At 42.2% G+C, this 26,491-nt stretch overlaps 1 pseudogene; it reads right to left on the bottom strand.

Moving 5' to 3' along the window:
- Positions 1 to 12,629, bottom strand: part of LOC147021696 (uncharacterized) — a 52,329-nt pseudogene extending 39,700 nt beyond the window's left edge.
- Positions 12,630 to 26,491: the final 13,862 nt, after the last annotated feature.

Genomic DNA, 26,491 nt, shown 5'->3' with positions numbered 1-26,491 from the left:
TCAAATCCTGCTTGGCTGTTGAATTAATACCAGGTGGGGTTGACTCAGCCTGTCATCCTTCCAAGGTCAGCAAAATGAGTACCAGCTTGCTGGGATGATTGAATCATTCGAGTATCCTGTGTTGGAGTGGTGACCTGTCCAGAATTGTGCCCAATAGCCAAAGAGTCTGTTTAGACAGCACCAATGCCCTGTACAGAGTATGGTCCTGATGGATGGAACATGAGACTGCCATCACCATGCTTGACAGTAGGCATGGTGTTGATCGGGTGATGTGCAGTGTTAGGCTTTCGTCCGATGTAACACTTTGAATTTAGATCATAAAGTTCAATTATTGTCTTGTCTGACCACAAAACCTTTCTCCACTCAAAAAAACATGCCTGCAGTATCATTAAGATGCATTTTTTTTCAGTTATGGCCTCTTTCTTGCCACCTGTCTAGTGTCCATAGTGGCCAGCTTTGTGAAGGGAACAGGATATTGTTGATTGATGAACACTGACTGCCATCTTGGGCAAAAGAGCCTTGCAGATCTTTCAAAGTCATTGTTGCATTTACAGTGACATCCTGAACCAGTTTCCTGCTTGCCCATTGTTGAGTTTGGATAGGCAACCTGCTCTGGCCTCTGGGAAGAGTCTTGGTGGTAAGATAGGTTGTCCACTTCTTAACAATGGATTTCATCATACTCAAAGGGATAATGAGTGACTTTGAAATTTTCTTATAACCCTCTCCTAAAGGGTGCTTCTCTACCACTTTATGAGTGACTTCTTTGGCACTTCTTGGTCTTCATGTTTGCCTTGATGATTGACTAAGTGAGTTGCACCTTAAAACTCCTTAGATAAGTGATGGAGCTGAAATTTTAAGTAAAACCACTGATTACATGCAGGTGAAACCTATTACACTTATTTTTTAAACTTTCAAAAAATATAATTTGCCCCTGAAGTGATGTCGGATTAATTAGGCAATGGGTTTTGCATACTTATGCAACTGGAAGCCAGCTGATTTTCTGTTAATCGAAGTTATTCACATTTTATCTGCATTTTTAAAGCTTTATCACTTTGGAGTAGTTTGTGACGACTATATATATTAAGTCTGATGATAGTGGAATCACTGTCTGAATCCGAGCTCAGCATACACAGTTTCTCTATGAAAGCCACCGCTCAGAGCAATATGGCTTCAGGGTATGACGTCGCTTGCAAATTTGTAAATCTACACTATAGGGCTTTTTATCGACACTTTGTGATTGGCAAAAAAAAACATTCATTTTTTTTCCTTCAAATCAGACCATGATTAATGATTCTCAATGGTTTTCAGAAAAAAAACAATTGCGTTTGGATTCTCCTTTAACACCAGAAGACACACAAGACCAATGTCCATTCAAATGGTGATGCAAACATTGTGAAGTTTTACCTACATATTGTAAGCCACAATCTCTACAGGAGAGAAGGTAAATAACTAGCTTTGATTTGTATCCCAACAAACCCAAGTAATCAACAACAAAAGTCTTTCCTGTAACATGACTGACAAAAGTTTCACTAGTTTTGAAAACTTTAAACACAAACATAAAGACAAATTACACTTATGAAGAACAGCTTTACAAGTACTTAATGAAATTCATTCTACACTAATCTTTTCTTTTTTTCGGAGTTGTTTTCTTTTATAACCTGTATTTTGCATTTTCCAAATATGTTCTCTTCTCAACTATTTTACAATTGTTGCAGTCGAGACGCTATATATGTCCAACAGACACCTCTAACTCTTGTTTTAAAAGATAAGTGCTTCATTTAAGCTGAAAATAAAACTGCCATAAGGAACTGTTATTATCAGGGTATAAAGTTATTTAACTTTACTTTAAGTCTATCACTTGTTTTTGGCTATTCAAATCCTGTGAATGAGTCTCTGATGAAGTTTACTGGAAAGAGCTGGGTTGCCTTCTCTGATGGTGATTCTCTGGAGCTGTTGCCAATATGACTGAAACTAAGTATGAATTGAAAGTTAAATCAGCCCTTGTGCTTTGTTTCTGAAAAAAAAAAGATCTGCAAGTCTCAACAGTCCTGCCGATGAGGGCGCATTAAAAAAAAAATCATTATTTTGCTTGTTCTTTTTTTTTGGACATTAATCCTAGGCTCGTGGAGGAGCTTGCACACAAATTGCATACAGGATAAAAACATTGGTGTTCTATCATGTGAATTGCAAAGAAATTAGTAGATAATGGGCAATAACAAGAGTATACCAGATTTGAACTTGAGTTCCCAGCATCATAACCAATCAGTAAAGAAGAGAATGCTAAACAGGCCAACAAAACTTTCCTTTTGCTCGGACAAAGCATAAAGCTTGAAACATCAGCGCCATGATCCTTTACGGCAAATAACTTTAACCATTCTATTCTTGTATTTTTTTATTTTGTGTCATCAACTCAGACTGGTAGTTTTGTGTTGGAATAAAGCTTTCTCTGCTATGTATCACATATCAAGAGAAAGCTTAGATTATTTGGAAGCAAATCAACACAAAACACTAGGAAACAAGAAAAAGACAATAAAAGATTGCAGACCCTCGCCAGAGCCTGCTTGTGTGGTGTGTTGTGTGGTGTGTTGCGGTATATTTTGTGTGGCGTTTGTGTACTGGTTTGCTACGTAATTAATAAGAGACAAAATTAGAACTGCCATATTTTAACTACTGGCATTGATGACTGGTTCAGCCATTTCAGAGAAGAAGATATTTGAAGGTTTAAAAAAAAAAAATCAATGTGGCTGCCAAATCATGTGACTGATGACATCATCAAAAAAAAATTGTGAATGATTTTATCCCCAGATGACTCAACAATTCTACATATGCAATTATGATGTCATAAAAAAATCACACTTATTCCATATGAGGAGTATTGCCATGTGCCTAGTTTCAATTTTTTCCTTGTATTGGTGCAGTTTCAGAGATAGAGGCCCAAAGTTTTTCCATTTTTCCAACATGCCTGCCACACCACGTGACCTATGATGTCATAATTATCATTAAAACATTCCACATGAGTAGTTGCACCAATGGTGAAAATTTCATCTCAATCCGACAAAAGTGATTGTGAAGACAAACACAAAAATTCTGTGTGGACAAACAGACAAACAAACAAACAAGCAGTCATGGACTGGTACTTACGAAATCGTCAACTTGACCTCTGACTTTGTCTAATACAAGCTGTCTCCAGATAAGGTAGTGACGCAAACCAGAAGTTTCTACGATGATTCTGTACCAAACCATCAAAAATTGAATGTTTGACCTCACTGTGACCTTGACCTTTGACCGATTTTGACCAAAATCTAATCAGCACTAGCCATCATCGTCCTGAATCACGTGGTGTAATTTGACATTGGTAGCTTCTTCCGTTCTCGAGTTATAACTTTTTTTTGGATTTTGACCTCACTGTGACCTTTGACCTTTGACCGATTTTGACCAATATCTAAGCAGCGCTAGCCATCATCCACCTAAATCATGTGGTGTAATTTGATATTGGTAGCTTCTTCCGTTCTCGAGTTATCTGTACTAAACCATCAAAAATCGAATGTTTGACCTCACTGTGACCTTGACCTTTGACCGATTTTGACCAAAATCTAATCAGCGCTAGGCATCACCCTCCTGAAACACGTGGTGTAATTTGACATTGGTAGCTTCTTCCACTCTCGAGTTATCGTGCCTACAAACACACAAACAGAGTCCGAAAGTGATCAATATACTTACGAAATCTTTATATTTCGTAAGTAACAAATGGACAAACAAGCAGTCAAAGACTGGTACTTATGAAATTGTCAACTTGACCTCTGACCTTGTCTAAGGAAAGCTGTCTCGAGAGAAGGTAGCGATGCAAACCAGAAGTTTCTACGGTAATTCTGTACCAAACCTCTCATAAAACATCCGATTTTTACCAGAATTTTGACAACCGAGTGTTAAGCATACTTAACCGTTACCAAAAGTGAAGACAGGATTGAAATTGACTTCAAAACGAGCGCGTAATGTCGTGTGTTACAATTCCCATCATTAGCATAATCTTCAGTTAAGCCTCAGATACGACACCCGACATAAATCTCATAAAACATCCGATTTTTACCAGAATTTCGACAACCGAGTTTTTAGCATACTTAGCCACTACCAAAAGTGAAAACAGAATTGCGATCCGAGTAAAAACGATCTCGTAACGTCGACCGAAGCAAAAATCTCCATTTCTCCACGCAATTCTTCAATATTATTTTTATCAAAGTCACAAAACCATAATATTCGGCCATCCACCAACAATCTTTACATAATCCGACGGCTCAGTGAGTCAGACATGCGACGATAACCTTTATTGGGATAAAAAATGACTTTTAAACACCATCTTTATCGAAAACACCGTCAGCGCGCACACGCAAAACCTTTACGTGGGTCAACGACGCATCTGCTCGAGCGCACTGTATCATGGGACGACCCGTGACGCGTCGAGTGAAATATTTTTTATACAATCTTAAAACGTCTCCAAAACATCCGATTTTTACCAGAATTTCGACAACCGAGTTTTAAGCGTCCAAAGCGATCGCAAAAACCAAAGACAAAATTAAAATCGAAGTTAAAACGAATTTGTAACGTCGAGCGAAGCAAAAATACTCCATTTCTCCACATTAATTTACGGAATTATGTTTGACCTCACTGTGACCTTGACCGTTGACCGATTTTGACCAAAATTTAATCAGCGCTCGCCATCACCCTCCTGAATCAGGTGGTCTAATTTGACATTGGTAGCTTCTTCAGTTCTCGAGTTATCGTGCCTACAAACAAACAAACAAGCAGTCATAGACTGGTACTTACGAAATCATCAACTCGACCTCTGACCTTGTCAAATAAAAGCTGTCTCCAGAGAAGGTGGCGACACAAACCAGAAGTTTCTACAATGATTCTGTACCAAACCATCAAAAATCGTAACATCGACCGAAGCAAAATCTCCATTTCTCCACGCAATTATTTTATATTATTTTATCAAAGTCACAAAACCGAAATATTCGGCCATCCACCAACAATCTTTACATAATCCGACGGCTTAGCGAGTCAGGCATGCGACGATAACCTTTATTGGGATAAAAAATGATATCTTTAACGAAAACACCGTCAGCGCGCACACGGAAAACCTTTACGTGACTCAACGATGCGTCAGCTCGAGCGCACTTCATCACGTGACGACACGTGATGCGTCGAGTGAAATATTTTTTATACAATCTTAAAACGTCTCCAAAACATCCGATTTTTTTTTTGCCAGAATTTCGACAACCGAGTTTTAAGCGTCCGAAGCGATCGCAAAAACCGAAGACAAAATTCAAATTGAAGTTAAAGCGAACTCGTAACGTCGAGCGAAGCAAAAATCTCCATTTCTCCACGCAATTATTTAATATTATTTATCAAAGTTACAAAACCGTAATATTCGGCAATCCACCAACAATCTTTGCATAATCCGACAGCTCAACGAGTCAGGCATGCGACGATAACCTTTACTGGGATAAAAAAAAAATGACTTTTAAACACCATCTTTATCGAAAACACCGTCAGCGCGCACACGGAAAAGCTTTACGTGACTCAACGACACGTCTGCTCGAGCGCACTACATCATGTGATGAACCGTGACGCGTCGAGTGAAATATTTTTTATACAATCTTAAAACGTCTCCAAAACATCCGATTTTTTACCAGAATTTCAACAACCGAGTTTTAATTGTCCTGAGCAATCGCAAAAACCGAAGACAAAATTAAAATCGAAGTTAAAACGAACTCGTAACATCGAGCGAAGCAAAAATACTCCATTTCTCCACATGAATTTAATGTAATTTGACATTGGTAGCTTCTTCCGTTCTCGAGTTATCGTGCCTACAAACAAACAAACAAGCAGTCATAGACTGGTACTTACGAAATCGTCAACTTGACCTCTGACCTTGTCTAATAAATGCTGTCTTGAGAGAAGGTAGTGACACAAACCAGAAGTTTCTGCGATGATTCTGTATCAAACCTTCAAAAATCGAATGTTTGACCTCACCGTGACCTTGACCTTTGACCGATTTTGACCAACATCTAATCAGCACTAGCCATCACCCTCCTGAATCACGTGGTGTAATTTGACATTGGTAGCTTCTTCCGTTCTCGAGTTATCGTGCCTACAAACAAACAAACAAACAAACAAACAGAAACGGAAGGCATCAATATACTTACAAAATCTTAAGATTTCGTAAGTAACAAACAAACAAACTAACAAACAAACAAGCAGTCATAGACTGGTACTTACGAAATCGTCAACTTGACCTCTGACCTTGTCTAATAAAAGCTGTCTCTCGTGAAGGTAGCGACGCAAACCAGAAGTTTCTACGATGATTCTGTACCAAACCATCAAAAATCGAATGTTTTGGAAGTTTGACCTCACTGTGACCTTGACCTTTGACCGATTTTGACCAAAATCTAATCAGTGCTAGCCACCACCCTCCTGAATCACGTGGTGTAATTTGACATTGGTAGCTTCTTCCGTTCTCGAGTTATCGTGCCTACAAACAAACAAACAAACAAACAGAAACGGAAGTCATCAATATACTTACGAAATCGTTAGATTTCGTAAGTAACAAACGGACTCAATGCAATACCCTCTCCTTTGGCAAGGGTAATAAATAAGCAGTACTGTATGAAATAGGTCAACATATTTTTTCCCCAACAATGAAGGAATGGTCTTACACCAGACAAACTTGGCATCGACGTTTTTCTCTTTCTATATAGTTTACAGCGAGTGTCTCACATTTTTTTTTTTACCAGCGGTGAGTGAATTTCCTGATGCCATTGGTATTGGTATGGAAGTCGTATTATTGACTCTGGAACTTATGGGAAAGCATTTTTACCGTCCCTCATGTACAAACTATTTGTTCAGAGTAGGGGGTTCTGTGAGTTTGGTAACATCCTTGATTCTGCAGCAGTCGTTTGGCAGTGCTTTTACCATGTAACTGGTTGATATTCATCTGCGGCATATAAAGCACTGCTTTGAAGAATGCTACAGCAACTGCCCTAGGAGGTGGCATAGCCAGGAAGTAAAGACTTGACAATCAGTAATATCACTTCATGCCTGGTGTTGGCTGAATGGTTAGGGTGGTGGGCTTGGGATCCGCTGATCATGAGTTCAAACCCCACTTGGCTGTTGAATTTATACCAGGTGTGGTTGACTCTACCCGTCATCCTTCCGAGGTCACCAAAATGAGTGCCAGCAGGCTGGTATGCTGTGTCAGAGTGGCAACCCTTCCAGGATTGTGTCCAATAGCCAAGGAGTCTGGTTTTGCAGCACCAACGCTCTGCACAGAGTATGGTCCCAATGGATGGATGGTTGGAATATCACATCATCAACTTGGTGAGTTCCAGCACTAATTTCTCTCTGTACATGTGGGGTTGAGTCATGCCCATTTCTGCCGATCATCTCCTGCTTCAGAGAAACAAGGTACCGAACACACGTAACTCTTATCACATCAAACCTTCATGGTACGACGATGGAGTTTGGGGAGTAAATAGGATGTCGAGCAAGCACCAGTATAGTTAATCAAGCTTTACATTCTTTTTTTTTGTATACCTTGACAAGGCTCGTATGAGAGCTAACACACAATGCAGCGCAAGGGGCGGGGGGGGGGCATGAGACAAGAGGGGAAGGACAAAACAGTGGGGAACAGAGACATTAGGAGATCTGTGGAAGGGAGATTGATGGGGTGGGGAACATGGGGTATACAAGATGGACACTACGGGGACTTTCAGGAAGGAAAGCAGGGAATTTGAAGGAGGTGGGTTTGGGGTGGATTAACGGGGGTAGAAGAGATCGAGGTTTTGGATGGGGAATGATAAGAGGTGGTGGTGAACAGCTGTTTTGAAGGCCTGGAGGGAAGAATGGGATTGAACAGAGTGAGGGAGTTTATTCCAAAGGTGGGGAAAAAGAGGAATGAAAGAGTGAAGGTGAGCAGTGATTCGTGATTTTGATAGTTTTACCAAAACGGGGTTGTTGGCAGACCTTGAGCGCCCTGCAGAAATATGGTGGGGACAAATCACAGAGCGCCCTGCGGAAATATGGTGGGAACAAATCACAGCGCCCTGCGGAAATATGGTGGGGACATTCTGTGGAATGCTGTGTAAGAGCAGCTGCAATGTGAAAGAGTGGGAGAAACTTTTATCAGTGGGGCCAATGCACAGCATTTTTTGGTATGGGAGAACAAAGGTATATCCTGTGGCCTCAAAATATTGAAACAGTAGAGGTGCATCATGTTCATGTCCGTGAGATGTGTTCGAATATCATTTTTGGTCTCAGCAATATTAGCCACAAAACTTAAATTAACTTGGGCCCCGTATGTGAAACATGGCAGACAATTCAACTTCCAACATATCAGAAAGTGGTCGGAGATGTGAGAGTAAGGTTCTTGTCTGTTATTAAGGCACAGTGGGCCCTGAAATGCCTTGTTTCCATGTAACACTCAACCAATGTTGAAAACCCTGCTGTCTCCGATACCGTGTTTCTGTGTTAATTTAGCCAACCCAAATTAGTTGGCATTTAATAATGCCACTGATTTATTTTACACTCTTTTCCAAAGTGAGCCAAAGCTGGATGGGTGGAATTTGTCACAACATTGACCAATCAAGTATTGAGTTGATGTAAACATTGAATCCACATTCAGCGTGAGAGGGTATGCTTCTACATTATCCATGCTTTAATATTCTTGCATTTCTTCTTTTTGATAAAATAATGCCTCCGGCACCCTTGGTGTGGAGGTATAAAAATCTCTAAACAATCGTTCAGATTATCTGAAGCAAAACAATAGCAACCATCCTATCAGTTTTGTAAACAAATGAATGTGACCTTCACTGCAAGGCTTGCTGTGAAATCAAAAAAAATCTCACATTTGTCAAAATCTCATGCAGGAGTCTTTTCACTTAACTCATGTAAACTATCAATTCTGGTTGCAGGAGAACCCAGATCATCTCGCATTTGTGTTCAACCTATGCTCATGAAAATGAAGTAAGAGATATGAAATTGCCATTGACCAAGGCTTGTGATGCATTGTCAATAACATTGTGAAACCAATGAGATTTGTTAGGTTATTTATGTCTGACTTTTACATGTGAGTTTAAACCATGTGTTTTACAAAATTTAGGACTTGTTGAAGCAGTTTTAGGCAGGGGTTGTGCTGGGTGGTTTGTCATTGCCTTTCCAGGATTAATTAATTAGGGCAACAACTTGAAACTTGACACACAATGACATACTTTTTCCAAACACACGATGCCTCTACATTTGGCCACATCCACTTGGATAAAGCATCCACAGGTCAGGTGCTATCAGGCACATCACATGGCTTAATGCACCTTCCAAAATTATAGTATACTATGTGATGCAATGCCATACTTGAAAAATATCAGGTTTCAATTTATATACGAATACTATTCTATCAGGAATGAAACACATACTAGATATCTCAAACGTAAGTGTCCCTGAGATATCCTGCTACTGCTTAGCTATTCTCTGAATCCACTTCTTCATATACAGTAATGTAAATTCTTTTTTGATTTATCCTGGATGAATGCTGCAATTGCTTTGAATTGCCCACTGAAATCTTTAAGTTCCAAAATGTAATCTGATTTAATAAAAAAATACTTTAATTTGAGTTTCATTTGAGTGACACTAAATTAAATGGATGTCAAGAATACATCTCATAAAGACATGACCCATTGACATCACCTGAGCATGAATAGAAAAGAGGAAACAACAATAAAAGAGGAGGGGGGAAAAATAAGTAAAAGCTTGAATTTAAGTTTGTCAGTTTAGTATTTCCTTCTAAATACACTGCTCATGATTTTGGGATCCTAGGTTTCTATCCCATATACAACTAGAAGGGCACTCAGTCGAGTGCATATCTCTGCCAGGCTGAACAATTTCCCATTGATAGGCCGGATCTGCACCCAGACCTGAACCAAAATCGAATCGACTTGTTCTTATCACACGCCCAACTCATCTACCAAGTTTTGTCTGAATCCATGCCAAACTTTTTGAGATATCATGTTCTATATTGGTTTCACAATATCACATAATGGTGAAGAGGAGGAGGAGATTGGGACCATACTCTGTGCAGAGCGTTGGTGCTGCACAAGCAGTCTCCTTGGCTATTGAGCACAATCCTGGACGGGTCGCCACTCCGACACAGTATACCAGCAAGCTGGCACTCATTTTGCTGACCTCGGAAGGATGACAGGCCGAGTTAACCCCACCTGGCATTAATTCAACAGCTGAACGGGATTTGACCTCAGGACCTGAGGATCCAAAGCATTCCGCCGAATGGTGAAGAATCACTTAAAAATTCTAGTATCCGGATCCGGATCTCCACCAAAGTCGAATCGATTCTTCCTTGTCACACACCCAACTTGTCCATCAAGTTTTGTCCGAATCCGTCCCGAACTTTTTGTAATATCGTGTTATATATATCGGGTTGGCCGTATCACTCAATTGGAAAGAATCACTTAAAAATTCTAGTATCCGGATCCGGATCCAGATCTTCACCAAAATCTAATCTATTCTTCCTTGTCACACACGCAACTTGTCAAACAAGTTTCGGCTGAATCAGTCCAGAACTTTTTGAGATATCGTGCTATATATATATATATATATATATATATATATATATATATATATATATATATATATATATATATATATATATATATATATATATATATATATATATATATATATATATATATACATACATATACAGTATATCGGTTTACCCATATCACTCAATGGTGAAGAATCACTTTAAAATTCCAGTATCTGGATCCGGATCAGGATCTTCACCAAAATCTAATCTGTTCTTCCTTGTCAAATACCCAACTGGTCCATCAAGTTTCATCCGAATCCGTCCAGAACCTTTTGAGATATCCTGCACACAGACAAACAGGGATGAAAACATAACCTCCGTCCACCTTTGGTGGCAGAGGAAATGAAATGATAGTTCCATCGTCTATGAATGTCCTTGTAATTATTAATGTAAAAGTAATACTGATCTCTACCAATGTCCTTCTCTGTGATGTGCTTTATGTATAACCTTCCTCATGAGCCTTGAAGCAATGTAAAATACGAGAGCAAAGACAAAGAGCTCGAGTGAAAATACACGAAGGACTGCTGGCAAGCACAAACAATTGCAGCTTTTCACTCTTCCCAATGAACGTATGCCCCCTTCTTTTTTCTATTTCATATCCTGGTGCGGAAGGCCCAACTCAAAACCCTGCAGACTCATTTCGTGCTGTTCAGGCAGATTCCAACATGGCTCTCAGCACAGACGGCTTTTCTGTGAGGCTACACTGCATTTGCTGATCGATCACCTACCATTACCCAAAGGCCTGGAGGCTGGGAGTGTCACCCCTGCTTCTAACCCCCCCCCTTTCACCCCCAGCTTGTCCGTTCTTTACAGACCTCTTTGCACAACAGGTCATCGTCGGGGGTGGGAGAAACACGTATCTGCTATTTAGGTCGAGAAATGCAACACACACTGACAAACATTACTTTCTGGAAAATGCCAAGTAACCTGGAATAGAGCTGTTTTTTTTTAGGTAAGTATTTGCTCTATTTGTGAGCAAAGATCAAAATGTTGATGGAGCCATCTGCTTTTCTTCAATTTCTGATGTATGTTGAATTTTTTTTGCCCACATTTCACCTTCAAAATCATAACATTATTGCTCAGTATATACAAAGGTTCAGTAAGTCAATGACCAAACATATTATAGAAGTGGGAAAATGAAAGATGAGTGATTGCTCAGTAAAAAAAAATTAAGATTCTTGTAAAAGGGTTATAAATGAAGATTAAATAAACATAGAAAAATATGTTTGTTCATTGTCTTGACTTTTTATGTGCTGGCCACACATTTATAAAGAAATGGTGTAATGTCATCAACCTCTAGGGAATATAAACGAAGGAATGCATTTCCCTTTGGATGCTTTCATGAGATTACTATATTTTGGGTCTCAGTGTATGACCATTTACAGACCAGCCCAACTCGCCCAGGGTATTTGGAATTCCTCAAGAGGTCTGTTTTACCTTATTATTCCTGAAAGATCAATCGTCCTTAGTAACCTATCATAAGGGATTCATTGTCCAAAAAATATTTTATGAGAGTTTTCAAAATTTGACTGCACAGACACAGCACGACTTCGGCGACATTTTGTAACTATTGATTTTGTGTTTGACATTATAAATGTAATTTGGACAAATTATATTAAGCAATGGAATCGTTGGTTGAGTCGTATGGACAAAATCTCACAAAAGGATGAAGAATTTCCGTAAGTACCACATGAAAGGCTTGTGTGCAGAACGGAAGCCAGCACATGTCCAGGGGGCTTGGAGTAGGACGCAGGCTATGTGGGACGGACCAGGCTCGATCTCGGGCCTGTCTGAGGAGGCATTGTCATGCGAGGCCTTCCATTGAGGGTGCGGTCGTGCCCCGTCTCTGTCCCCCACCTCACCTTCGGTAGCTTCCAGGCCATACATCATCCCGGGGAGCAGCACCCCTTTGAGACGCAGCCAGGCACGGCGGGAGAGGAGAAGGGATGGAGAACGGGCCGCTGTCATTGTGAGCCATGATGTATCAGGAGCCGAAAGGCACATGGAATGCTCTGGTGTTAACTGTGCTAGTCTCTGCCACACATGGTCTGTGAACAAAACTGAAGATAGTAATAAGACGGACTTTTTCATGAGTTCAAGCCATGATCAAAAATTGCAACTCCAAACAACAGGAGTGTTTCCATCCAAGCACTCAAGTATTTTGTGCAGTTCCTCGATTAATCAAAAGTGATTTTTTTTTTTTGAAACAGAATTCATTGACAAGCATATTAATCTTTTAATCACACAATCACACTCTTTACCCCTATAAAAATCTAAAGACTTTCTGATCAACTCTTGATTAACATTACAGAGAAAATATCAGCACAAAATTGACAAATCCGTGCAGCAGCACTGAAAGTCAGAGCATTCTTTGAAAGTTGGTATAAAGTTTTTTTTAACTCGTTTCTAATACTTTATAGGCTTGACATTGTATTAATACAAAACCACAACAGATTATTTATTTATAATACATTCATTAATGATTTATGTTTTTACTGAAAGTATTTATGCTTTCATGCAAACTTGGTTGTGAATGAATATTTTGTGTATATACAACCAAATTTCCATATATATATATATATATTTAAATGATTGACCCCTCGCACACTCCTCTAGCCAAAGTAGCTGCATAAAGCAACCCAATAAGACCAACAAAAATTAAGTGCTACACTGTTTTGAACACTTCCCAGAGTTCCTCTCCAACTGTAAAGACATTCACACATATTACAGAAATGAGAATCCCAATGCTGTACACCCCCTCAGCTACCAGACCTGTTTCATCACTTGCTGGCAAATCATCAGCGACAGCGTAGAGAGCAATGTATACCAATGAGGCTCCAAAGAATGTACCACATGCAAACGTCAAAAGCAGTCAATAAATAAATAAATAAAGACCCACCCACATCTCTCACCTGTGAATAGAGGGAATAGCCAATCAGCTCTCACCTAATCGAGTACACCCTGATGGCTAGGATTATATAAATTATTGACCCCTTCAACACTCCTCCAGCTGAAGTAGCTGCACAAAGCAACCCAAGAAGACCTACACAAGGTAAGTGCTACACTGTTTCGAACCCTTCCCAGAGTTCCCCTCCAACTATAAAGACGTGCACACATAGCACACAAATGAGAATCATAATGATACACAACCCCTCAGCTACCAGACTGGTTTCATCGCTTGTTGGCGAATCATCAGCGATAGTGCAGACAGCAATGCATACCAATGAAGCTATGCATTGCTATCTACACTGTCAAAAAAAAAATATATATATATATATATATTTGTAGTGGTAGGGATTATACATTTTAAAAGGAACAAGTCTGAAGACGACGATGGTTCACGAGCGGTATTTGACGATGTAGATTGTTTCAGAAGTCAAGGATGACACAATGTGATAATGTTTGACTAAGTAATAAAAATGATCAACATGATGTGGTACGAGTGACAGGTTATTAGCTGCAAAATGTCGAAAACCCGGTTTCATCCAACAACTTTCAAAATTTGACCTTTGCATAACCTTTAAAGGTCACAAAACAATGTTGTGGACATTAAAATAAGGAAACAGGATACGTGCTATAGCTTAATGGAGTTAGTTCGCCGAAGAAGGTCGACAACCCGGTTCAATTCCCACAACTTTGAAAATTTGACCTTTGTGAACTTTAAAGGTCAAAGGTCAAGGATTATGACCTTTGGTGCAAAACTTCCTCTGGAACATTCCAGGAACAATATAATGTCATATAGGCTATATGGCATTTCGCACTCATCGGATTATCCATACTTTGTAATTATCCATCAGCGTAAAAACAAACTTGAAGGGGCGCCATGGGCAAGGTGTTCGAGATAGAGCAAAATGGTTTCAAGATTTTAGGTGGGGAATGACCTCAAGATTATGCATAAAAAATATTGTCATCCTCGCTCTCAAAGTTTGGGCGGTCGTATGATTTTTATGTCAAAATTCAAAATTTACTAAGTTCGTGACCTTGTGACCTTGACCTTGGGATGAAAATGAAAAATCGAGCTCCGTGGGGCTATGCAGGTGCCATTGGGCTAACCAAATACCGAAAACACTGTCAGATTCAACAAACCCCCTCGGAGAAGATGCAAATTGAAATCGGCTACCCCCTAAAAACACATGTTTTTGGGCGTGGCTCCGCCCATAATGGGCACACCACGCCCATTTTCAGGAAAACACAACTAGATCATGATATAAACCTCCCACCAAAATTTTGTCAGGATCGAATCAAAACCCACGGAGCTATGCTTGGGACAGACAGACAGACAGACAGACAGACAGACAGACAGACACACAACAATAACGAATATAGTGGTCACTTATTTTTTTTGTGAAAATATTTTTTCGTGAACCAAAAAGTTGCATCTAACTGAAAATAACTAGATCTACACTGTTAATTTTCGTGATAAACAAACAAGAGCAGATCCAGTCTCAGGTGACATTTCACCCGCTTCCCAGTGAGCTTCCTCAGGCCAAAATACCCGAAGCATTGGCACATGTTCACTTTTATTCCTGAGGTGACAATATACGAACTGACAATAGGTGACAAAACTGACGTTTGAATGCGAATGAGGACTTTCGCACATGCATTGTGTGTGTGAGTGTGTGTGTGTGTGTGTGTGTGTGTGTGTGTGTGTGTGTGTGTGTGTGTGTGTGTGTGTGTGTGTGTGTGTGTGTGTGTGTGCGTGCGTGTGTCTTCACTGGCCGGTTTGTGCTTGTATGGGACTTTTAACCTTCTGTTACTGGTGTGAAACCTGAAAGTGAATTTGTATTTTTAACACAATTTTCAGAGTACAATATGAATCTGTGGAAATTCAAAAATGGTTAATAGGCCAAGAATTATAAGTTAAACCTGGAAAAAATTTATAACAAACTGAAAATTTCAGGAAAGGTCCAGAAAAATGAGTTAAAAAAACATACCAAAAGTCCCCGAAAATCCTCCTTGTGCTTCTCAAGATGGCCGCCATTTTGTTGTGTTTTTATCATATTTTAACAAGTAGACATGGTAGAAATGCGAACAAAGTATCGAAACGTAGGTTTCCAAACACAAGCAATCCTATAAAATCATTAATTTCATGACTAAAACACTCAAAATATCCCAAACCAAGATGGCGGCCATTATGGTGCCCAATATGGCCACCGTTCTCTATTTTATCATTTCTTAGCAACCACATATGATAGAAATGCAAACAAAGTGTCTAAGTATAGGTTTGAAGACACAAGCAATCCAATAGAATCATTAATCACATGATTAAAAAGCCTAAAATGTAAAATCAAGATGGCGGCCAGTATGAATGTCAGTATTGCTGACAAATCCAAGCCAAATCAAACCTTACTTTTATGAGTAGGCACATATAAATTATGTATAATATAAAAGGAAATTAGGGAAGCCTCAATACCCTCTAAGCTTAGTTCTTTTCATAGTTTATGAATTGAGCATAAAGTCATTTATTATCATGTTACTTCATGGATGATCCTCATTGTCATCTTCAGTCTCGTTATCCAATGGCTTTGGTGCTGTATCTTCATCATTCATATCCAACAATGTTGGTGTAGTATTCTTGCAAGATTGGCCGGTACATTTGCTGCACATTGAAGTGCAAAACAATCCCAGTTTCTTGCATCCATCAATTTTGCACCCACATGAAACCATGTTGAGCAAAGTCTTCGTCTTCTTCTTTCGGCTGCTCCCTTTTTCGGGGTCGCCACAGCGGATTATCCGTATGATCCGCATCGTGATTTGGCACATGTTTTACGCCGGATGCCCTTCCTGACACAACCCTGGTCGCCTCTTATGACACAGGGATATGGTACACCTATTTTAACCGGGGTATACACCAGCCCAGTACACTGGTACTCATTTCGCCGACCTTGGAAGGATGACAGGCTGAGTCAACCCCCTGGTGTATTAATTCAGTGGCCCAACGGGGCTTGAACTCAGGACCTTTTGGATCCCAAGCCGCTGCCCGAACCACTGCGCCAACACCAGGCTATCATGTTGAGCAAAGTGTCAGGGGCAATAGGGAGGTCAGTTTCCACTGGTGCGAGGGTATTATCCTGTGACCTCCATCCCCAATCTGTTGGTGGCAAAGTATTTCCCATCAATTCTTGAACCGTGAGATAAGTGCAGTACGAATGTTGCTTTTCTGCAGCTCTAGTTGGAGGCAGACTTGCGAGCTGAAAAGGTGAACTCAGGGAACTGTGACCAATTGCCAATTTGTATGCAATGTGGCGGTATTCATCAAGTGATTCAAAGTTGCTGGCCCCATACAGCTTGAGAATAAAGCTTTCTCCTGCTCGTTTCACCTCGTCATCGGTGCTTCCAATTTTTGTGAAGGTATCCAACAAGTCATAGTCCTGTTTTTTTGTGCACAATGTTGAAAGCTTCACACTTGCGCTGACGATAGATTGCAGACACAGTGTCACAACCTGTCACACCATGTAGAAACATCAAGTGATTGCTGGTGTCTCCTATGGCATGCTGAATATCATGAATGTTGTAGACCGTTACAGGATTGCTGCGGCATAACATGTACATATCTGTAGGAGGGGTTGCTCGAGCCACCAACATGACAAGTAAGTCAGTGTCTGTACCAACGACAACAACTGGCAGCTCTTCTGACTCTGCAATGGCTAGCGCTGTTGAAACAATCAGTGTGTCTGCATCTGCTTCAGCCTGCTTGACACGTATGCCAGCCATAAGCATCTTTTCATGTAGAGTTTGTATTCATCTCTTCTTACTGTTACTGTAAGCTAAGAATGCTGCTTGTGTTGTGGTGGTTGGCATATTATCCTCAAATATGATATCACCGGATGTACACTTCTGGGCTCTCCGTCTCTGCTCAGCTATCTTTGTTGAAATTGTGCTACCATATCCAACAAACACCACGGTTGATTTAGCTCCATAATGCTTCAGGATGTATGAAATATATGATTGATATACACCAGCATAGGTGGACGGTTGTGGCCAAACAACTGATTGAAGTAGGTGGCCACCATTTAAGACAAAGAGGCAATTCTCTGGCAGGTTGGATTGTTGGGTGAATGATTTCAACAGGAGACCCAGGGAACTCTTTGTTGGCTTCCGCATCACACCGCCTTGGAAAAGGAAGGTGGCTGAGGAGCAAGTTCGTAAGCCAAGAATGATCCCATCTCAGAACTGTTATTCAGGACACATGTAATTCTGTTGAATAAGAGACTTGGATTGACTTCTGTGTTTTGTCCCCTGACTTTGACTGTCTTACTCTGGGCACCAATCGTCTTCACCTTGTCATTGCGGCGTAGTGTGATGTCTGTGAACTTCTTAACAGCCATTTCTGATGCTGCTGCAGACCAATTTCGACAGCATCATCACAGTTTACAGATGTATCTACAACAATATCAGTTGACAGGGACACCAGGCGATCTGGTTCTTATCCAGCAAATGGTGGATGTGCCTGCAGCCATTCAACAAAGATGCAATGTTCCCTGTTATCCCTTGACTGGGTACTTTGCTGCATGTCTTTATGTTGCTCTGAGGTACCAGTGTGCACTCCTGTGAACTGCTCTAGTGCATCACAGATAGGAACACAGTGAGGTAGTGCATGGACCCACTTTGTTAATGTACTGTCTGTGTTACCCCGACCTTGTGTCATTCCTCCAGAGGTTTTGAGCATCCGCATCAAGAATTGTTCAATGGTCTGATCGGAGAAGTTTCCACCCCAGAATGAATCTTGATGACGGATGGTGAAGTACCCCTTCTCTGTGAATAGTTTGTACTCGGCTATCGGCATAATTTGCTCCAAGGCTTCCATCTCTTGCAAATACAGTCTGGCAGATTGGGCGTAGGGAAGATGTCCTGCAGCATGAAAATGTGGAATAATTTCCCTCATACAGTAGAGATGGAGCTTCCAGTCGCCTGTCCTTTCGGCTCGAATGAAGTGTTGCAGAAGGGCCACTTGTCGTATATACTGCGCCCAGAGCTTCCCAGTTCTGCTGCGACTTGCAGCCTGGTCAAGGAGTTGGGAAATGGTCTGGCTTAACTGTTTAACACACTCCTCCTCGGCTACGTCAGTGGCATTCTGGCCCTCGTTGAGAACGGCTTGGTAAAGGTCCCGCAAGCAATCTTTGTCAATGTTGTCCATGCAGCCAGGTGTTTCCATGAGGACACAAATGAGGGCTGCTGAGGTAAGCATATTGGCACGAAGTGCACGTGAGAAGGCATGACCGGTTAACATGTGTACGACTGATCCTTTTGCGTAAACTCTTTCCCACAGTTCTGTTAGTCCACTTCCTGTCATAATCTGGCCAATGCTACCGAGGTCAGACATCAGAAGGTGGAATCCACCAAGACACACAATGATTTTGTCTAGATCTTGTGAAGCAGCTACTATTTCTGCAGCCTTTAGGTATAAAGGCTGGTCAAATGTGACTGGACATATTCTCAAGCCATGCTTTTCACACTCTTTCTGTGCAAAGCATAATGCAGTGTAAATAGTACTTGGATTGGAGGGGTCCAGATTGATGAAGGGCAGGGTTTCTATTCTGGTTCCCTCATATTGGTCACTCCTCATGGCCACTTTCATGAATCCACTCCATGAAGGACAAGGGGCTAGTTCCAGAACATAGCTAACAACCCAGAGGGAGTCTAGTGCAGCTGCTGAACAGAGAGGCTGGAGATCCTGGTCAGAAATCTTGAGGGGATCTATTACAACAGACTGCAGACCAAGAACAGCAGGTTTGCTATGTGTCTTTATAGGGATGTGTCCAAAGGCTCCAACTGTTTCAGCAGATGGTAGTTTCACTGTGCGTTTTATGGGTGAGGTATCCACAATCCCAGGTGGACTCACACAAGCTATGCCACCCATACTATGTAAGGTGTTGTGACCAGTGACTGCAGCTACATTGAAATCAGCATTGTCATAAACAAATTGTGTAAAACCACCGAGGTTATAAGATGGTTCACCACCTGATATCAGGGCATGTTCAAATCGCTGTACCTCTTAATAGTCATCAGAAAAGCTCATGCTGCTCAGGACGTCTATCAGTTCACGCGAAGCATACTTGCGGTGTATATACACAGCTATTCCAAGCAACAGTGGTGAAATGAAGGACCTTGGTCTGCATGCTGAAATTATGGAATGTCCTATGGCAGTACATCTTCTGTTGGTAACCATGGGACTTTTACCCTTCCGTTCCACCAAATTGTGCATGAATCGCTTGAGAGAATTTGGTATCAAGGTAGCTCCATTATCAGTTTCCTCCATGGTACAGTATTCATCACAGTCATATACTCTCAAACTGATATCGTTAAGTATGATTGAGGCAGCCATATCAATGATCCGTACGGATTCAGTAGCCGCATCAATTACCTTATCAGTAATCCACTTTTCACGGAGAATCTTGTGTGCGGAGTCATGAAAACTAACGATGCTTGATTTCCCAGTGATGCTTGTTATTGTGATATCATCACCATAATGTTCCTGCAGCTTTATCTTGAGATACTTCATTGAATATCCTTCTGAACCATATAAGAAAGGGTCCATGCATTCTAAACGCTCTGCTACAGAATACTGACATTCGTCATTCTCATCGAGAAATTCACAAAGCTGCTTGAAAGCTTCATCCTTTACTCTATCATTTGGCCTGCCAACGGATTTTTCATGTTTATTTCCGAGGAATGCTGAGGCACAATTACGGTGATATTTTGCCTCAGTTGCCACGAGATCAAAGGCGTGTTGTTTGCGATCTGCAACAACATGACCCCAATCATCTTGTCTATTTGTGGTATGATTCAAGAGAGTTTCCTGGAATCGTAGGGGGTTCATCGTTGCTAACAACATTCCTGCGTTTGGTCGTTTTTTATAGTCAACAGCTATAACTTCTGAACAGAACATACAGTCACGTTTGATGTCAAATGTAGAAACACCTGATCGCAGTTGTGGTGTTTCTTCGTCTTGTATCAGAGTAGCAGGTGATTTCCTCTTTTCAGCAGTTATTGTGCTTTGATGGGTATAGTTCTTGCGGCATGCAACATGAAGTCTCAGTGGTGATGTTTTCTTCAGTACTTCATGAAGCTCATCTCCTCACTTGAAGCTTGCCAAAGCAAGTGTTTTGCGGCCCTTATCGCCAACTGTTGCAACGTCAGTCAAACCCAGCTTCTCTTTGCATATTATACAAGGCATATCCATTATCTGAAATGACAAATAAAAGCAAAAACCTTGGTTGGGGGGATTTGGGGTTTTTAAAACATAGAATTTATAATTTCATCAGATTGCTTGGGTCTTCAAACCTATGCATTTCTATCACAAGTGGTTGCCAAGATATGAAATTGAGAACGGTGGCCATATTTACTGCCACATTGGCCGCCATCTTGGTTTTGGATATTTTAAATATTTTAGTCATATACTTGATGATTGAACTGGATTGCCTGTGTTTGAAAACCTATATTTAGACACTTTATTTGCATTTCTACCATATCTGGTTGCTAAGATATGATAAAATAGAGAACGGTGGCCATATTTGTGGTCATACTGGCCGCCATCTTGGTTTTGGATATTTTGAGTGCTTTAATCATGTAATTAATGATTTTATAGGCTTGCTTGTATTTGAAAACCTATGTTTCGACACTTTGTTTGCATTTCTACCATGTCTACTTGTTAAGATATGATAAAAAAAACAAAATGGCGGCCATTTTGAAAAGCACTGTGGTGAATTGAGGTGAATTGAGGGACATGACGCGGGATCACATGTTGTGCGTCTCGCGTATAAGGGGAGGTCTCTGCGGAACGGAGTGATTGTCCCCGGGGCATTGCCATTGACATCGGCTGTCCACTTGATGCTCGTTAACTGAAGGTGCTCATTGACTGGTGAGAATGGAGATTATATCGAACTCCGTGCTTACGCGGATTTAGTCTGCAATGATTAATCGCACATGTATACGTTACTGCTTATGTACTCCTAGCTGAACCTGTATTCCCCGGTGTGCCCACAGAAGCGGCTCCAATCAAATGGAATAAAGCCTAAACTCTGAAGGTTCTTCTCTCGCTCTCATTTCAATTTATTCCATTTGGTTTTCTCGGCTCTCTCAACCAACGATGGACAAGATCTACAAACCAGAGAGGTTCGACGCAGACCCAAACGCGACTGACGCAGAAATGAAATGGTCGCATTGGTTCTGCTCCTTCTCACACTATCTGACCATCATCGAGGAGGGAGCTGACAAATTTGCCGCTCTCGTGAATCATGTCTCGCCCAGCGTGTACAGGCTCTTCTCGGAGTGCGACACTTACGAAGCAGCGATCGACGTGCTGCAAGCGCTCTACGTGAAGCCCAAGAACGAGGTATACATACGACATCTTCTCAACACACGCAAGCAAGCAGCCGGGGAGACAATCGATCAGTTCCTGCAAGCTCTGAATCAGCTGGGAAAAGACTGCAGCTTCCGGGCCGTAAGCGCCGAGGAACACCGAAAGGAAGCCACACGGGAGGCATTCATCCAAGGACTCAGATCAGCCCACATACGGCAACGCTTACTAGAGAAAGCGCAACCCACTCTTGACAAGGTAGTCGATCAGGCACGAGCGATGGATACGGCTCAGCAGCAATCTGAGTCATTTGGGACACCGATGCTGCTAATGAACGCTGCTACGATGGGAACCCAAGGAACCCCATTGGCACAGACACAGCCAGACATAGGGGATGGAGAAACACCCGAGGAGCCGGATACCCAGGCCACGTCAAACTCCTCAGCAACTGCTCCGGTTGGTAAATGCTTCTTTTTTTGGGTACAAAAGGCACCCTCGTCAAAAATGTCCCGCCAGAGATGCCACATGCATGAATTGCGACAAGAAAGGGCATTATGCCAGGGTATGTAAATCTACTCTAAGGAGAAATAAACCCACTTCTGCGGCTCTCTACTCGCAAAATAAATTAACTGCAGCCTCCCCGGGGAATCTATCCAAGGCTATCATCAACATACGAATTAACGGGCATATGGCTGAGGCACTGATTGATACCGGTAGCTCTGAAAGTTTCGTCAACAGCTCGCTAGTGAAGGGCAGGAAATGGATAATCCACCCGACTGACAATACGGTATGCATGGCCGCCACCTCACTACAATCCCGCGTACGAGGGTACTGCAATGTTGAATTGGACGTAAAAGGGTACACGCATCGGGATGTAAGGGTACTGGTGCTTCGTGATTTGTGCGCAGACGTAATTCTGGGTCATAATGTCCTCAAGCAGCACACGAGCGTCGAAATACCCTTTGGAGGAAGCAAGCCTCGTCTAATTTTAAATGCGTTGACCACCGCGGAGGTGACGTCCCCCCAGCTGTTCGCTAACTTGTCGCCGGTCTGCAAACCGATAGCGATTAAATCGCGGCGATATACCACTGCTGACATGAATTTCATCACCTCAGAAATCAAGCGATTACTGGAAGAAGGAATTATAGAACCGAGCGATTCGCCATGGCGCGCACAGGTGTTAGTAACCAGCAGTCAGAACCATAAGAAACGAATGGTTGTCGATTATTCCCAAACGGTCAATCGCTTTACCCAACTCGATGCCTACCCCCTGCCGCGCATAGACGAGATGGTCGAACGCGTGGCCAATTATAAGGTATTCAGCACCATCGACTTGCGAAGCGCCTATCATCAAATTCCCATCCGAGAGGAAGACAAACCGTACACTGCATTCCAGGCAGGGAGGCGCCTCTACCAATTCAGGAGAATACCTTTCGGTGTCACGAATGGGGTAGCTTGCTTCCAACGGGTTATGGACGACATCATCTCAGATGAAAACCTCAAAGACACTTTTGTTTACGTGGACAATGTCACAGTGTGCGGTAGGGATCAGGGGGAACATGATAGGAATCTAGACAGATTCTTGAGCATTGCTAGAAAATATAATCTGACTCTCAACTATGAGAAATGTGTATTCTCGGCAAGGTCAATTGACCTTCTCGGCTACACGATAGCCGACGGCACAATTAAGCCTGATCCTGAACGATTGCGCCCCCTTCGTGAGCTACCCCCACCTCAGGACCTGCAGGCAATGTGCCGGGTGATCGGCATGTTCGCTTACTATGCAAGATGGATTTCGCAATACTCCGAGAAAATACATCCCCTAGTGCATTGCAAAAACTTTCCACCAGATGCCGCTGTTGTAAGAGCTTTCCACAACCTCAAGGATGATATCAGTAAGTCCGTGGTTTTATCGATCGACAGCTCGGTGCCCTTCGTGGTGGAAACCGACGCTTCAAATCACGCCATAGCTGCAACACTTAATCAGTCTGGGCGGCCGGTCGCGTTCTTCTCGAGAACTCTCTCTAGAAGCGAGCAGAGACACTCAGCGATAGAGAAGGAAGCGTACGCCATCGTCGAAGCGCTGCGGAAATGGAGACATTATTTACTGGGAAACCACTTCACGCTCGTTACGGACCAACGATCCGTGGCTTTCATGTTTGATGGGAAAAATAACGGGAAAATTAAGAATGAAAAAATTATGAGATGGCGGATAGACCTAGCTTGCTACAGTTACGACATTGTTTACCGGCCCGGGAAGGAAAACCCTGCTGCAGATACCTTCTCTCGGGTCTACAGTTCGGCAACAATCAGTCAGGCTTTGCCAGACCTACACGTGTCTCTGTGCCACCCAGGGGTAACCAGAATGGCACATTTCGTACGCAGACAGAACCTGCCCTATTCTATTGAAGATATTAAACAAATGAATGCTTCATGCCCTGTTTGTGCTGAACTAAAACCCAGATTCTTTGGCGCGGCATCTGGCAGACTGATCAAGGCCACTTCCCCCTTCGAGAGACTAAACATCGACTTCAAAGGGCCCCTGCCGACCGAGACAGACAACAGATACATATTCACCATTGTTGATGAATATTCAAGGTTCCCTTTCGCATTTCCGTGCTCGGATATGACCTCGGGCACTGTCGTGAGATGTCTCTCTGACCTCTTCGCTATGTTTGGGAAACCTTCGTACATACATTCAGACAGAGGGCCGTGTTTCATGTCGGCCGGGCTAAAACAATTCCTACTAGAGCTCGGCATAGCAACTAGTCGAACGACGGGTTACAACCCACAGGGAAACGGGCAGGTGGAACGATATAATGGAGTTATTTGGAAAGCCGTAACTCTGGCGCTGAAATCGAGAGGACTGGGCCCCGAGCGGTGGGAGGTTACTCTTCCCGACGCTCTGAATTCCATACGCTCTTTGCTCTGCACGTCCACCAATGCAACTCCTCACGAACGAATGTTTACTCACCAGCGACGTTATGTTGACGGTCAAACGGTGCCCAACTGGCTGACCCATCCCGGTACAGTGTTCATGAAACGCCCGGTCCGACAAAGCAAGTATGAACCCCTGGTGGAGGGGGTCGAACTCATTGACACTAATCCAGAGTATGCTCATGTCAGGCTCCCGGATGGCAGGGAGACCACTGTGTCGGTTCGCCATCTGGCTCCCTCAGGTACTCCTCCCGCAGGTACACCACCTTCTGGCACTCCTCCTTCTGACATTCCCCCCCCAGGAACTCCACCGGGCGACGGGGCTGCCGCGTTCCACCCGAGAGCGATCGAGGAGTCATCCCCGGCACAAGTCGAGGCTCACCAAGAGGATCGGGAGTCTCCCTCAAGTGAAACTGCCATTTACTCCCGGAGAGGTAGACGAATAAGGCCCCCTTGACGACTCAATCTGTAAAAGGGGATTATCGGCATTCTCGCTGCTCATGCTCCTATATGCTCATTATATCATATATCGATGCTCATTTCCATGCTCCGACAACTCAAAATAATCACTGCTTGGCATGTATGCTTCTGTAGACCTATTAGTCCGCGTTGCTTGAAATGTATACTCCTATAGTGCTAAAGCAATCATGGTGTGTAAGATGGGCCCCTAGTTGCATTTTAAAGGTGGGGAGAATGTGGTGAATTGAGGTGAATTGAGGGACATGACGCGGGATCACATGTTGTGCGTCTCGCGTATAAGGGGAGGTCTCCGCGGCACGAGTGGTTGTCCCCGGGGCATTGCCATTTACATCGGCTGTTCACTTGATGCTCGTTAACTGAAGGTGCTCATTGACTGGTGAGAATGGAGATTATATCGAACTCCGTGCTTACGCGGATTTAGTCTGCAATGATTAATCGCACATGTATACGTTACTGCTTATGTACTCCTAGCTGAACCTGTATTCCCCGGTGTGCCCACAGAAGCGGCTCCAATCAAATGGAATAAAGCCTAAACTCTGAAGGTTCTTCTCTCGCTCTCATTTCAAGCACAAGGAGGATTTTTTGGGACTTTTATATGTTATTTATCATACCCATCGGCATCTTTCCTGAAATTTTCAGCTTGTTATAAATTTTCTCCAAGTTTGGGCCTATATATACACTATTACTCTTGGCCTATAACCATAATTGTTGTATTCCTGGATGCAAATTGGAGTCACAAAAATATAGAAAGTACGAGAAATATTCATGTATGAGACTGAGAGGTGATGAGTTCTGATCATTTCCTGTTAGTTAATACAAGCAAGCGGCCACAGTGGATATATGAAAAACACATATAATATGTATGTACATAAATATATATATATCACGCAAAAATCCAGTATAATTTCTCTTGTTGCCCCAGAACTAAATAAACATTATATTAAAGCAGCCCTCACAGTTCTCATATCTCCCACCTCCCAACATGATTAATAGTAAATATCATCATTTTACACTTACCCTGTACATTCACAAGCCCTGGATATGTCCTTCCTTTCAATGTTCAGAAGCATCTAAAACAGACACCTTGTCTTTTTCAGGGAAGTCTACCTCATACATCCAGCTCC

Source organism: Eptatretus burgeri, chromosome 8 (genome assembly GCF_056783735.1).
Source record: "Eptatretus burgeri isolate ZD-2024b chromosome 8, Ebu_testis_v1, whole genome shotgun sequence".
In the NCBI taxonomy this organism is placed as follows: Eukaryota; Metazoa; Chordata; class Myxini; order Myxiniformes; family Myxinidae; genus Eptatretus; species Eptatretus burgeri.
This window is presented reverse-complemented; position numbering and strand designations above follow the sequence as displayed.